A 15151-nucleotide genomic window follows, 5' to 3' on the forward strand; every position below is an offset into this window, starting at 1 on the left:
GTTGGGAACTCAGTCACAAGTCCACAATTACTCAATTTTTTCCTTTATTTATACAGTTCCATACAGAATTATTGTGACTTATAGCGTCAGGACTTACATTTATGCCAGATAAATAATAACAGACAAGACGGAATTGTTAAGCACATTCTGAAGCACCAGGAAATCCTCCCACCTTTTATGATAGTCATTTCCTTCTCTGAATCCCTTGGTCTGGTCCTTCAGTCCTGGGGCTGGTGTTTCTCCACGTTGAGCCCATGTTCACTGGAGGCTTTTATACATTTCTGCATTACGCATTACTTAATCTTTATCCAATAGGCTTTCAGCATGTCAACCCTTTGGGTTTTAGGTAACCTGTACGCTAGCACGTGTAACGCTGACAGACCCTGGGCGGGATCAAACCTAGTGCCTCTGGGGTTTAGTGCATGAACCTCTACTGCAGGAGCTAAAAGCCAACTGGCTGTTAGCTAAGGCTGTAGAGCAGACTCATTTTCTCTCTCTCTCTAAGTGGTCTCGGTGCCACTAGATGGGACAGAACCCCACCCCCAGGAGGTGTGTGGGTTACACACACACACAAACTTCAGTTGCCCAACTTCTGCATTTTTCCTGCTGGGTTTACAGTTTTCTGGATTGAGTTGTCCTGCGTGACCCTGTGTCTGAGCCTTCCCAGAAAAGGGAATTTTTATTTATCATGACATACACCTTCCAACACAACATGTTGCTTATCTTGCCAGCAATAATATCATTTTAAATCAGGGATCAGCAACCTTTGTCACGCGGCCTATCCGGGAAAGCCCCTGCCGGGCCGGGCCGGTTTGTTTACCTGCCGTGTCCTCAGGTTTGGCTGATCACAGCTCCCACTGTCCGCGGTTCATTGTCCACGGCCAATGGGGGCTGTCGGAAGGGCGGCCAGCACAGCCCTCGACCCGCACCGCTTCCCGCAGCCCACATTAGCCTGAAACAGCGAACCCTGGCCAGTAGGAGGTGCGATTGGCTGAACCTGTGGACACGGCAGGTAAACAAACCATTTTTTTTTTTTTACAAATGATTAAAATATAGCTAACGAAGCTGTTAATCTTACCATTTAACATTCCTTCATTTTATATTTCAATATTGTATGTCAGTATATGTGTATTATCCCCTGCTACCCTTTCATCTATTTGAAGTATATGTGTGAGGGTGTAGCTTTGGAAAACATGATGGTTCTTTAATGTGTGACAAAGTTCCTGCTCTACCTTGGTGGGTCTTGCGCTTATTGGCGGATTTGCTCGCCTTGGAGCTTCACGGCAGCCCTCAGCTTGGCCGTTTTTCTGAATTCACGGTCCAGGTCCACTCCTCCTGTGTCTGACCAGGAGTTGGGAGGATTTGGGGGGAACCCGGGCCCGCCCTCTACTCTGGGTTCCAGCCCAGGGCCTTGTGGAATGCAGCTGTCTAGAGTGCCTCCTAGAACAGCTGTGCGACAGATACAGCTCCCTGGGCTACTTCCCCATGGCCTCCTCCCAATTCCTTCTTTATCCTCACCATAGGACCTTCCTCCTGGTGTCTGATAATGCTTGAACTCCTCAGTCCTCCAACAGTCGGCGTTCTCACTCTCAGCTCCTAGTGCCTCTTGCTCCCAGCTCCTCACACGCACACCACAAAATGAAGTGAGCTCCGTTTTAAAACACAGGTGCCCTGATTAGCCTGCCTTAATTGATTCTAGCAGCTTCTTCATTGGCTGCAGGTGTTCTGATCAGCCTGTGTTAATTGTCTCCAGAAGGTTCCTGTTTGTTCTGGAACCTTCCCTGTTACCTTACCCAGGGAAAAGGGACTACTTAGCCTGGGGCTAATATATCTGCCTTCTATGATTCTCCTATAGCCATCTAGCCTGACCCTGTCACAAATGTCAACATTTCTTATCTTCTTTTAACATGGGCTTTTCATTCAAAGTCCAGTTTTATTTGTGGATCATTGCAAAGAAACTTCATTAGAAATTTCCCTGTGAAGGCTTTTTGAAAGGTGTCTCAATTTTAGGACCTTGATATTTAGTTGCTTTTAATGGTACTCGAATAGGAGACAGGCTCCTGTCCTGAAAGGCTTACCATCCAAATGATGGACTTGATAGACAAGGGAGGCTATCACACGGCCCACAAAGCAGAGGATCCAGACGGGACCTGTTATTCAGGTCAGGCACATGTACCGTGATGGTTCAAACATTATGTTGTTCATGTAGGTGTAAATGCATTCATTTCTTGTAGTGATGTTGCAAAAATAGGTTCTTAGGAGTGACCTGAATCAGGCAAGACATTTACCAACTAGTTTGTCTCACAGGGTGGGACACCACAGTCCCTGATAATGCCCTTTCAGCGGGGGTTGGGCACTTGGGGGAGTATAGATTGTTTCTTGCTGGTTTTTTGTCCCATGCTTTGTCTCATAGAAACCAATCTTCTGGAGTGTGAATTGCAGGACTGTTTTCTGATAGCTTTGCTCGGTGATCTGCAGGCTACTAACATTGTAGGGCTTCTGCTGGGAGCAGCAGAGTGGTGAAGGAGGGCAGGAGCTGTGAAAGAACCAGTTATGGCTCCTGGATTGTCTTCCCCAGCCCAGGCACAGCTTACAGCAGCCTAGTGGCTGCTCTAACTTGCACAGATGGTCTATAGTCTCTTAGAGACATGTGCAGGGGATAACTAGAATACAACATGCTTTGGCAAATTCCTTGCCACCCACCGCCCAAACCCCCCAGAACTGGATTTACTGGCTCACTGGGGAATCCCTGGATGACTAGAGTATACCCAGCAGGGTACTTGCAGGGGGTTTCCATTCCTGCTGCACTGCTTTGACCTGCATAAGGGGACTAGATTGGGGCAGAGATTCTGCCCCTTTGGATTTAATTAAAATGGTTGAAACGTAACAAGAAATAGTCCATTACTGGGCAGCAGCAGACTCTTCTTTAATTGTTGGATTTACCACTTGGATACTGTGAGGAAGGGGGCTGTACAAATGTCTGGACAACAAGATGCAGTCCATAAGCCTTGTGGCCTGAAGTCTACGAGGAAAAGGAAGTGAGGCAGTACCTCATTTAAATATCAACTGTGTTCTCTGCCGTATCTCATTTACATTTCCACTGTGTTCTTTGCTGTCATCTCCGGGAGAGCAAGGGAAGTCGACTGAGTGAGGCAGTACCTCATTTACATCTTAATTGTGAATAGTCTGGGGACATTAGGGTATAAATTGGCTAAGTTTTGTAATTGGGGCCGATATTTTGGAGCCATTTCGGCAACACCTAGATGAAGTGTGGGTGACAGGATCACGCTGATGAAATTGATGTTTGCTGAAGTTGGGTAAGAGGGAAATCCAAAGTTTAAAGAGAGGAACAGTATGTGCTCCTGGCTTGCTGTTGAGGCTACCTTGCTGGGCGGGAGGAACTGTAATGTTTCCTTTGGGTCTTTGATCCTCTTCTAATGAGCTGTTTTGGCTTTATATGGACAGAGCTCAGCAGCGGTTCCAGTTATCTAGCCAGTGATAAGCAGAGGTCAGAGCCCAGAAGCACTTCCAGTTATCTGGAGAGCTGTGGACAGAGAAAAGCAACAGTTGGGCCAACCCACAGCTGCCAGAAGGCTGAGAGCAGTTGTGAACACTACAGTGGGAGTAGAGGAGTTTGCAGCATCAAACCTACATTATATCAGCCTAAAAGTTCTGGTGAGGCCATCCTGTCCTAGAGGTTGAAATGGTTATAGCAGGACAGGTGGAAGAGCCCCAGATCTGCCTAAGAAACAGAAGTTCTGATTTTTCTAGATTCCTGGAACCACAAACGGTGAGTGAGGAAGTTGGGGAAGTGGGAGTGGGGAGCTGGGAGGCAGAATAAAGTGCATTAACCACTCAGGATCCAAGTTGCAGATGGAATCAAACTAGGGAAGGAAATCCAAACCCCCTTCATCTTCGAGTAAGTTCTGATTCCGATTCACGCCTGAATCCAAACCCCTCAGCTCTCCCTGATTCTGTATAGTAGATCCAAAGAGAAACGTTGCATCAACACTTTACTCTTGAACCTCGGTAAGTGTGAATCTGGAGCTGAACTTCTCAGCTTAGGCCCATCTCTGATTTTCACAGTGACCTTCTTGAATGTTGGCGAGATGTCAACACGAGCCAGGGCCTAGCCTCAGAGACAGGGCTAGTGAGGGCTGATGACAGCTGTGTATTAGGACAGGCCCATCCAGACGACTCGAATGTACAGAAATAACGCTTGTGGCCATCTGGTGACATGGTAATATGGTGCTTCCCACACTACTGTAGCTGCTAACCTTTTGATTATATTGTGTCCTAGTAGGTTATTATGGAATGGATGCATTACTGACCTAGACAGCTCCACTTCTTTTTTGGAAGTGTATTGAAGTTATTATGAACTTGATGAATTTACTGTGGCCTGTTTCATGTCTAACATTAAGCAGTGACAGCCTGGGCACGGGAAGACAGAGCATTCGGCTGTAGAAAGTGGCTGTATCTCTTCCAAACCCAGTTCATTTGCTGCCATCTGCTGTAGAAAGGATAGCATAGCACTCCATGTCCAGCCCAAAGCCTGCAACAATTTCAGTGGACCTACAAATCGATGGGCTCTTTACTCTCCTTTCACCTTTCTGCTAGGAATAGAAGAACTGGCAGAGTTTGGGGGGGGGGGGGAAGGGTTGTGAACCTCTCAGAGGATTGTTTTTGAGTCCAAGCATGGGAACCTTTTCTCTCGTCATTTAAGCCCATATTATTTTAAAGTAGAATTGGTTCAAACAAACAAACATGATTTTCCAGCGAAAGGGGCAGCCTTTGCTCTGGTTTAGGGAGAGAAGACTATTCCCAAAGCTAGGCTGGGATGAGTTGGGTACCCTAGATCTGGTATTTATTATATTAGGTTGATATTTCTCCCTCTCCCCCACCCCCCTTCTTTTTAACCTGTTGTGATCACTGGATTCTCTCTCTCTTCTCCTTACTTATTTTAGACTCTTCTCGAAAAAAGTACAAACATGACCATCCTAGAATTTAATCCCTGAATATGGAACCTGAGTGTCTGAGTGGTAAAAAAATATCTGCTGGTCCCTAAAACCCATTTCTCAGATCATCTGAAATCGCTCCATCAGCCAATTTTCCTGGTGCACCACGGCTGGATCCCTTAATATGTCCCAAGACGTTAATGGTCCTCGTCCTTCGCCCCCCCCCCCCCCCCCACATTACCCTGCTCCAGGTTCCGAACGTGAGCCACCATCTTTTCTGCACTAGGATTAGATGGAGTTCTAACCCCTTGGGCCAACTGTGGTTCCACGGGGAAGCCAAATCCACATTAAACACTTTATATTCTATTACAGCTTTAAAAGAATTTGCAAGGTGCTCAGAGCATGAGGCCAGTGCTCCTGTGGACCTTATCAGGTGCACAGGGAGTGAGTGTACACGTTGGATTATGGAATTTATACATGCTGTTTGCTATATTTGAGAAGCCAGCAGAGGTTCAAAGTCCTGGAGACTGAAGCTTTTTCTGTTTTTTCCAGCTATTATTGAAGGCGGAGGGAAACTCCTAAGACAGGGATTGGCAACCTTTGGTATGCGGCCCGTCAGGGAAAGCCGCTGGCGGGCCGGGCGGGTTTGTTTACCTGCAGCATCCGCAGGTTCCGCCGATCGCAGCTTCCACTGGCCACGGTTCCCCACCCCAGGCCAATTGATATTCTATTGTTTAACAGTGTGATTAATCGCGATTTATTTTTTAGAGTTAATCGCATGAGTTAACTGCGATTAATCAACATCCCTACATGCAGAGCGTTACTTTGGCTGCTGTGACAATCAGGGAGTCATATCAAAGGGAAACTGATGGGCTGATTTAAGGAACTAACATTAAGCTTTGTGAAAGGGGGGTCTTAGAACAGGGTCAGAAAAGCTCACCATTTCAATGGGAAATGCAGAGTTTGTTCAGATGAATTTCTCACCCAGTATTTTCCTCATTGTTTGTCCCTCTCTGGAGATGTCCTCTGCTCCTATTCAGCAGATTAATTTAACGAAAAGGGAATCAAATTTTATTCTTCAGGTCGTACCCTGATCACCACTGAGGTCAGGAAGGTTTCAGGGTAGCAGCCATGTTAGTCTGTATTTGCAAAAAGAAAAGGAGTACTTGTGGCACCTTAGAGACTAACCAATTTATTTGAGCATAAGCTCTTGTGAGCTACAGCTCACTTCATCGGATTCATCTGCATCCGATGAAGTGAGCTGTAGCTCACGAAAGCTTGTGCTCAAATCAATTGGTTAGTCTCTAAGGTGCCACAAGTCCTCCTTTTCTTTTTGAGGTCAGGAAGGAATCCTTTCCCCCATGTTCACCACTGAGCAACTGGCCAAGTGCATTATAGTTATTTTCATCTGAAGCATTGGCCATTGAGAGGGGGGTGGAGCAGTTAACGGAGCAGTGTTCTGATGCACTCTGACAAAACCCGTGTTCCAATATACTTTCTTTGCACCGTACTACTGGGTCTCATTACATGCTAGTGGCATGAGGGCACATTGCATGGCAGTAATGCCATCACAGGGCTGGGGTTCAGGTGCTCATTTCTTCAGCTGTAAGTTCTGAAGCACACGCGAAACCCCCAAGTAATCTTGTGAAGCATTTGAAGCTCCGATAATTTTCCCCTGAAACCTCTTGCGTTGATATTCTTCCCTCTGGATGGCGATGCTGCACAGGGCACTGATTTGTTTAGCTCTCTCGCATTTAACTGATTGCCGTTGGATTTTCTCTTGTAATTTGGCTGCTGCTCTGGGGAGTGATGATTGCTTGGTAGCAAGACTTCCCATGCACATGAACGACAGTTACGTTGCTGACATCTAGAGTTTTTAGCCCGTGCATTTTACCGGTATCTGACTGCAAATGGGCAGCAAAAACATCATTAGATATTATACTTACCTAGCATTTTACATTGTATTCATCATTGTCTTTACTACTACTGCTCCTGCTAAAGTCTAACAGTGAATCCAATCCAACATTGCCCTGTACTATTCCCTATAGTAAAGGCTGGACTCTGGCTTTCTGAAGCAGAGTTTCATGAATAGTGGTAGTGTTGGGAGGTGGGACTGTGAGGGTTAGCGTCTGAGTGGTAGGGGCTGTAAGAATTCTGCCAGCAGAGACTAGCAGCAGGCAGAACGGCTCCAGGGTGCTGAGGGACCGAGCCTGGATGCGTCAACTGCTACACCTTGAAAATGGTGCAATGTCCACTCCTACTTGGGTCAACCCTTGAGCGCTTGTGGGACCCCATGTGCCACACCTGCCCCTGGGATGTTGTGTGCCACTAGCTTGTCCCCACCATGCCTCCCTCTGGATGTTCAATCTACCTGCTCCTGGGGCGGGGGGAATTCTTGCAACATCTGACTGCCTGAGTTAGCACCAGCCTGCGTTGGTAGGAGCAGAATCAACTTTTGGGTGGCTCGTGACGCAATTTTGGCCTTGCTTTTCCCCTACGTGTCTCCTTGCTAGGCTTGCAGTTGGCCTGGGGATTGTGGGGAGGGTCTGTGAGGAGTTCAGTCCAAACCGAACTGACTCATAATATGGGCTGGGGGATGTGTGTGCCTTACCAGCCTCTTGATGTAGAAGTGGTGCCTGGCTGCTTGACACTTTCCACCCTAACTATTGGTTTATATCCAGTTCTGTTTTCTAGGCCCTTATCATCTCCCCTCTTTGTCTATAGCAATACCTTCCCCTCTCTGGTCTTCCTGCCCTTCCCTCTGCTCCATTCAAGCTACGCCTACTAAAATCATCCTCCTAGCTTTCTGTTCTGACCGTGTCACCCTCCACCCCCTTTCAGTCTTCCACTGGCTCCACCAATCCAGTGCATCAAATACAAGGTTATTGTCCTTATCTTTAAAGCCCTTCACAACTTAGCCCCCCACCCACCCCCGCCTTGTATCTTATCGCATTGCTCCACCAACGGTGGCAGCTTTGGCCACCCATTTGACCTCTTCTCCCCCAAGCATTGTCACATTTTCTTCCACGCTGCCCCTTGTATGTGAAACATCCTCTCTGAGCTCATTGGTGAAGCCTCTACCCTCCTTCAAATCCCTTCTCAGAGCATCTCCTGAGATGCTTCCGGGAGACGTTAACGGAGTAGCTATGGTGGTGGCCAGGAAGGACTTCTCAGATTTAGCTTCTTCATCTTGTGATTTATCATTAATTAAATAAAATTGGCAGAATGGCCTGCTGAGCTACTTGCTACTAATATTGTTTCTCTCATTCTCCCTCCTCTGTTGCTCCTGATGGCTACACCCACTTGCTGTGGCTTGTCTTAAATGGGGTCCCGATCCTGTTATACAGCTGAATAATTTCACTCGTGTGTAAATGATCAGTGATGGCCGGATCGGGGCCTCAGAACATAAGCTTCTTGGAGCAGGCACTGTATTTTATTCTGAGCTTATATAGCATACTGGGGCCCCTGATTGTGCCTGGGATTGCTACCACATCCCCACTGTAATTGTAATAATAAAATGGGCTAATTTTGCTTTTTTTTTAATTTAAATGAAAGCTAGTGCCCTTTTACAAAAAGAGAAAGTGGTAAACGCTGAAACAGATAGGAATTGGGTGAATTTCAGGGCTTTGCGTGGTTTTGATTCCCTGGCCTTCTCTGTCTGAAATGCAAACTAGCATCCCTCTGTCTCTTAACCTTTATGTTTTTTCACAGAAATAAGATTTAAGATTATACATAGATACGATTTGCTAAATGCACAACAGACAGCCTGTCAGGGTTCCTTCCCCACTCTGAACTCTCAGGTACAGATGTGGGGACCCGCATGAAAGACCCCCTAAGCTTATTCTTACCAGCTTAGGTTAAAACCGGGTCCGCTACCAACACCAAGCGATTTAACAAAGAATCAGGGAAGAGCCCACTTGGAGACGTCCCCAAAATATCCCCCCAAGTCCTACACCCCCTTTCCTGGGGAGGCTTGAGAATAATATCCTCACCAATGGGTTACAAAATGATCAAAGACCAAAACCCCTGGGTCTTGGAACAATGGAAAAATCAGTCAGGTTCTTAAAAGAAGGATTTTATTAAAAAAAGAAAGGTAAAAATCATCTCTGTAAAATCAGGATAGAAAATACTTTACAGGATATTCAGATTCAAAACACAGAGGATCCCCCTCTGGGCAAAAACCTTAAAGTTACAGAAAATAGGAATAAACCTCCCTCTTAGCACAGGGATAATTCACATAAAACAAAAGACAAAATTAATCCGCCTTGCCTGGCTTACCGAAACTGGTTGCAATATTGGAGACTCGGATTAGGATGGGTTGGAGAAGATGGATTTCTGTCTGGCCTCTCTCAGTCCTAAAAGAGAATGGCCACAGAAACAAAGAACCCAAAACAAACCTTCTCCCCGCCCCCTAGATTTGAAAGTATCTTTTGTCCCTATTGGTTCCTTCGGTCAGGTGCCAACCAGGTTATTTGAGCTTCTTAACCCCTTACAGGTAAGGAGGAATTTTAGGCTACTCTTATGGTTAAGACACGGCCCGTACAACTGCCCCTGATTTAGGGGGCTCAGCACCTCTAAGAGTCAGGCCAAGTACCCCTGCCCCTAGCAGCTTACAGCTTATGAGCATCGCGTAATATTTAATTGCAGTATGCCGGAGTATAAGTGATAGTGACAGTGGGTTCATTAAATATGCATTGCCTTTGTGTTTTCTGCTTCATACTTTTGCTCTAATTATCTCTTTTGGTTGACATGCTACGAGCAGGAGGTCACTCAGCTGCCACTTAACTTCTTTTGCTGCCTTTGTTTCCACAGTAGGTTTTCACAGAGGGTTTGAGCTCACATGGTAGAGGGCAGGCACAAAACTTGCTTTGTTGTGCAGCAAAGACACAGGACTAATACATCTCCCAGGAGTGCGGTCACAAGAGAAGTTGCCAGAGTAGGAACACGGGTCTCAAAGGCGCGAGGGGTTAGCTGGGATGGGAAGGAATGACACAGACCTTTGTCATTAACATTCCCTCCACGTTTACTTAAAAGAGCCTGAGCAGCATTAATGGTCATGCTGTGGCACTGTGCTTTGTTTGGATGATTGAGCCATACCTCCAGCCGCGTCCCTGTATCCCTGGCTGTGCCACCCACATTGCTCCTGAGTCCCTAGCGGTGCTTCTGGCAGTGATATTTTGAGGATACCTTTGTCTCTCCTCGGTGCAGAAGTAAATGGAGTAGATCATCTGCCAGGAGCAGTTGTGTTGATAATTGATTTTCAGTGGCTTTATAATAGTTTCTCTGGCTTACACTGCTAAATAGAAAGACCTCGGGCCCCCAGCCTGCCCTCTTTGTGGGCTTCAAATTCCCTTTGATGTCACTGAGCCGAGAGAGTCCATGTGGAATGCAGAATCAGGTTCCCTGCAAGTACCATATGGCGTTAGAGAAAATGGGGCTGTCCTTGTCCTTGCCCCTGTGCTTTGCTCTTTGAGGTACCTGCATCCCGCTGGCAGTCATTAACACAGACAGTAGCTTCGCATTCCCACCTGGAGTGCATGTGTAAGTAGGAAACAATGATGCTCACAATGCAATGGAGGAAAATGTTTCCTGGATTTTTATTTTCCAGGCAGCCTTCTTCTGAGTGGCATTAAAATGGAGTTAGGAGCGCATGGCTGGGACAACTCAAGAGCGGGCTTCAGGAAAATATCAATTACAGAAGGTGCTGCACTTTCTGCGTGTGATTCACGCAGGCTGTGGTGGAGATGACATGCAAACAGACTGAATGTGCTTCAAGAAATGAATGCGTTGGGGAAGTCAGAGGCACAGTGACATGGGAACAAAATGGCCCCCAGTGGGGCTGCGATAGATTGGCTTGCAGAACACTGCTCTCTAGTCTAAAGGCCTCGTGACCTAGCCTTTTGCTTCTAATAGTATCATAGAATCATAGAATAACAGAGTTGGAAGGGACCTCTGGAGGCCATCTAGTCCAACAGCCTGCCCAGAGCAGGACCAATCCCAACTAAATCATCCCAGCCAGGGCTTTGTCAAGCCTGACCTTAAAAACTTCTAAGGAAGGGGATTCCACCACCTCCCTAGGTAACACATTTCAGTGTTTCACCACCCTCCTAGTGAAAAAGTTTTCCTAACATCTAACCTAAATCCTCCCCCACTGCAACTTGAGACCACTACTCCTTGTCCTGTCATCTGCTATCACTGAGAATAGTCTAGATCCATACTCTTTGGATCCACCTTTCAGGTAGTTAAAAGCAGCTATCAAATCCCCCCTCATTCTTCTCTTCCGTAGACTAAACAATCCCAGTTCCCTCAGCCTCTCCTCATAACTCATATGTTCCAGTCCCCTAATCATTTTTGTTGCCCTAGTAATGAGCATCAGTTAACTTCTAAAGCACCCCCACTCCAAAGGGATCAGTGCGCTGTGCAATGTAAGAAATGCAAATTAAGCGAATGCATTGCACACACGGGAGAATAAAAGGGAACTGCACATTCAAATGTAATGCTCTGTTTCTAAATGGGTGGGTGCAAAAAACGGCAAGGCCCCGAGGTGCCTGGGGGTTCAACACACCTGGTGTGCCCAGTCCCAGAAACTGCACCTGCAAACGATCAGAGCTGGATATAGTTTGCAGGCCCAGCCGTACTAAGGGAGGCATTTTTTTAAAAAAATTGGTCCCTTAGATTCAAATCAGATGAAATGAATAGAATGAGTCAGCTGCAAAATAAAGGACAAAAGAGAGAGAACAACAACAACAAAAGGGAGTGGAGGGTCAGGGTTTGAAGGGAAGGGGCTGGGTGTGGTCAAATTAATAATCAATAGATCTCAAAGCACTTCACAAAGGAGGGTAGTATCAATAACCCGATGTTACAGATGGGGAACTGAGGTGCAGTGACTGGCTTAAGGTGATGCAGCTCGCCAGGGACCAATCCAGCTCGCCTGTGTTCCAGCCCAGGGCTCTCTCCACTAGGCCATGCTGCCTGATGCAATAGAGAGGGGTGGCTTTAAGGCATTTTTTTAAAACTAGGGCTTTGTGGTGAAACCCCGTCCGGGAGCAGCCCGTTGTCTCCCTCTGGCTCTGTGAGGGCACAGGCAGCTCGTTCTGTGCAGCCAGGAGCTAGCAGGGAGTCTGTGCGTGTGTTATTCCTCTGTCAAAACCTTTCCTTCTGTTACCTGACACTGGATCTGCTGAGGATCTCTTTCCACAAGAGGATGGGCTGGGACAAAGATCGGGGGGAAGGGGGGGAGTGAGTTCCACACACTAGCATCCCCATGGCACATGCCTGATCTCTTGCTGAGCTGCGATACGATAGTGGGACTCTAGGAGGTAGGTGGTGACTGACCAAAGATACCTCTGCTGATGAGGTTCAAGGGGAGGCCAGCATTGGTAATGGGTTCAAGTATCGCACAGAGGCCTGTGAAGTTTTAGCTCTGGGTGGAAGTTCTGGAGTTTCAATGTAGACAAGCATCCAAAATGTGGAGGCTTTCTTCTCAGCTTACATGGAACTTTTGGGAGTGGAGAGCCAGCTGGTGAAGGCAGATTCCCCCCGCACCACTGATGATGGATCGCAGCCCTTCCAGGCGCTATCTGGCTTGGCAGTGCCACAGGGTCAGCTACTCCTTCAGTGTTGGAGGCCATTTGGAGGGTAATTGCAGAATTGCTCCCTTCCACCCCCAACCCCAGAGCAATACAGTGAAGCTCTTCTTGCACTGGTTTCAGAATAGCAGCCGTGTTAGTCTGTATTCACAAAAAGAAAAGGAATCCTTGTGGCACCTTAGAGACTAACCAATTGATTTGAGCATAAGCTTTCGCGAGCTACAGCTCACTTCATCGGATGCATTCAAGCTCACCAAAGCTTATGCGCAAATAAATGTATTAGTCTCTAAGGTGCCAAAAGTCCTCCTTTTCTTTCTCCTTGCCTAAGTGAGGACAGTTCTGTGCCCTGTCTCCCAATCAGTAGAGCAGGTTGATGCCCCATGTTTGTCCCTTCCCAGTCTCCTTATCACTTTCTTGCTCCCATCATCCCCATTTCTCTTGTCTTCCCCTTCACCAGGGGAAGGAACTTGTCTTCTGGTTGCCTGGCACTCCCAACAGCGGGCCTGGGTTCCTATGGCACAGCATCATCTGGCCTCCCAGATTCTCCCTGGCATGTTGGAGGCAGAAGGGGCTTTCAGCTGGACAGCTTCCTCTGGCAGTGGAGCAACGTGGCAGACAACAACAACAGCCTCTCCGATTTGGGCCGAGAGCCACCCCTGGAAAGATGGCTCCAGATGTGGTGGTGGCCAGCAGCACCAGATATGGAGGTGGAGGAAATAATAACGTGGTCGCCCAAATAAAACAGCAAGGAAACATCCTGAATCCTATTTAAGTCTAGAGCCAAAATATGTGTCTGCGTTATAACAGTAAACATATTCCCCTGTGTAACCAAGAACTCTCCTAGAAAATCTTTAATGTTCAGGCGGAGGTCTGGTTACTTTATTACCCTGATTAAATTACACAAGCTTTTCCTTTCTCTCTCTGCCTGCCTTGAAATCTCTCTCTCTCTCTCTCTCTCTCTCTGTCTTTGCACACTCCCTCCCTCCCTCCCTCCCTCTCTCTTTCTTGCTGTGGGGGCAGTGATGCAGGTATGACACAGCCCTGTTCTCCCTCCGCTGGGATCCCCTCTAGTGCATCAGTAACATGCACTGGCTGGCTGGACTGCATCATTGTTCTAGGAGACTCCTGTGCAGTGCAGCCCTCTTTCTTGGAACTCCGGAGCAGGACTGAGCGCAGAGCAGCAGCAGAAGCAAATAACTTCACATTACAGGTAAGAGCAAGTCATTTCTCCTGCTATTGTAGAAACAGACAACAGACATTTTACAGGGATAGCTAATGGCTGATGGGAACCTCGATTCCCAACATTAGTCAGCTGAGTGCCCGGCTAACAGCTGAGGGCTGTGAAGAAATAGGGAAACCAAATGAAATAAAACAAAAGAAAAATGTCCCTGAAAAGGAGGAGGCTCAAGGGCACGAGCTCAGCAGCCTGGCTGGCATGAAGTAACAGGGATTGTAGGGTACTTTGTTATTGTAACTAGATCAGCAGTGTCAGAGCAGTCAAGACCAAAACAATTCAGACTAACACCGGTTCCCTCCCTGGTTCTGTTTATCCTCTCCTGGGAGTGGTAATGAGCTGCAGTTTGTAGTTTTCGCTACGTTGAAGGTGCCCAGACTGAAGCGAGACAGGGTTATTTTAGGAGGACAATTAAAATACCTGCTGATGTTGTGTGTCTGGGAGAGGGTGTAGCGGCGGGCTGTGCATGCGTGAGGTGTGTATAAGTGGGGTGTGTTGTATATGCTTGTGGGGGGGTGTACAGATGTGTTTGTCTGCATCTGGCTGAGTCGTGTGTGGGTTGTAGGGTCCCCACTCTCCCCTGCCCCGGGCACAACACAGCAAATCCGCATGTTAATTGTCCTCTTTAAATAATCCTGTCTACCTCAAGGGATCATGAATGTAGCTCAAACTAAAATCAGCAGCTGGTCACTTCAGTCAGCAAAGAATAAAGGCAGCCACTGAGGGCAAGGTAAAGATTTTCAGTTTGAACTGTGGCTGTAATATATCTTGGTTTCTCTGACGCAGCTCATCTGGTTAAATAAACCTCTGTGTGTGTGTGTGTACATGCGTATGTGTCTGGGGACAGGTGCTGTTCAGCAGAGATTTTCATATACAGACTGCAGTAATACAGTCCCTCATACTGAGATCCCATAAAAACCATAGGCATGAACTGGATCCATCACAAGGCTCCTTGACACGTGTGCCCATGGCTCCGAGGAAACCAACAGAGTGATTGTAGCAGAGCAGGGAAGAGGGGACCCGGACTGTAGCGCTTTCTCCTGTGTGCAAAGGGGAACCCCGGGTTGGTTTTGATCAGGTGCTTTTCACATGACACCTGAATACATGGGCTCAGAGGGCTTTCTTCCCATGGAAAGCCTAGGCAGAAATGAAAGGCAGGTAGGGAGTGAGGGATGTTCCTGGCAGGGCTTTAAAATTGCTGCAAGCCGTACCTATCCAGGCTCCTATTTCTTGTCACCTGCAAGAGGAGAGAGAAAGAGTTAATCCCATTGCTTGGCTGGTCAGATTTTAATATACTATAGTGCTGCATTGTTCACCTCCTGGTGAAAAGACCCAGCCACATGCCTGCTCCTCAGCTGGCAATTAACTCTACC

At 47.2% G+C, this 15151-nt stretch overlaps 1 protein-coding gene across 2 annotated transcripts in view; it reads left to right on the forward strand.

Annotated features, from left to right (window-relative positions):
* The first annotated feature begins 13563 nt into the window (after positions 1 to 13563).
* SV2B (synaptic vesicle glycoprotein 2B) overlaps positions 13564 to 15151 on the forward strand; it is a 102391-nt gene continuing 100803 nt past the window's right edge. For both annotated transcript variants that reach the window (XM_073304204.1, XM_073304202.1), the window contains exon 1: positions 13564 to 13754. The gene's annotated coding sequence lies outside the window, so the exon portion shown is untranslated. The remainder of the gene's footprint in view (positions 13755 to 15151) is intronic.

Source organism: Lepidochelys kempii, chromosome 10, assembly GCF_965140285.1.
Source record: "Lepidochelys kempii isolate rLepKem1 chromosome 10, rLepKem1.hap1, whole genome shotgun sequence".
In the NCBI taxonomy this organism is placed as follows: domain Eukaryota; kingdom Metazoa; phylum Chordata; order Testudines; family Cheloniidae; genus Lepidochelys; species Lepidochelys kempii.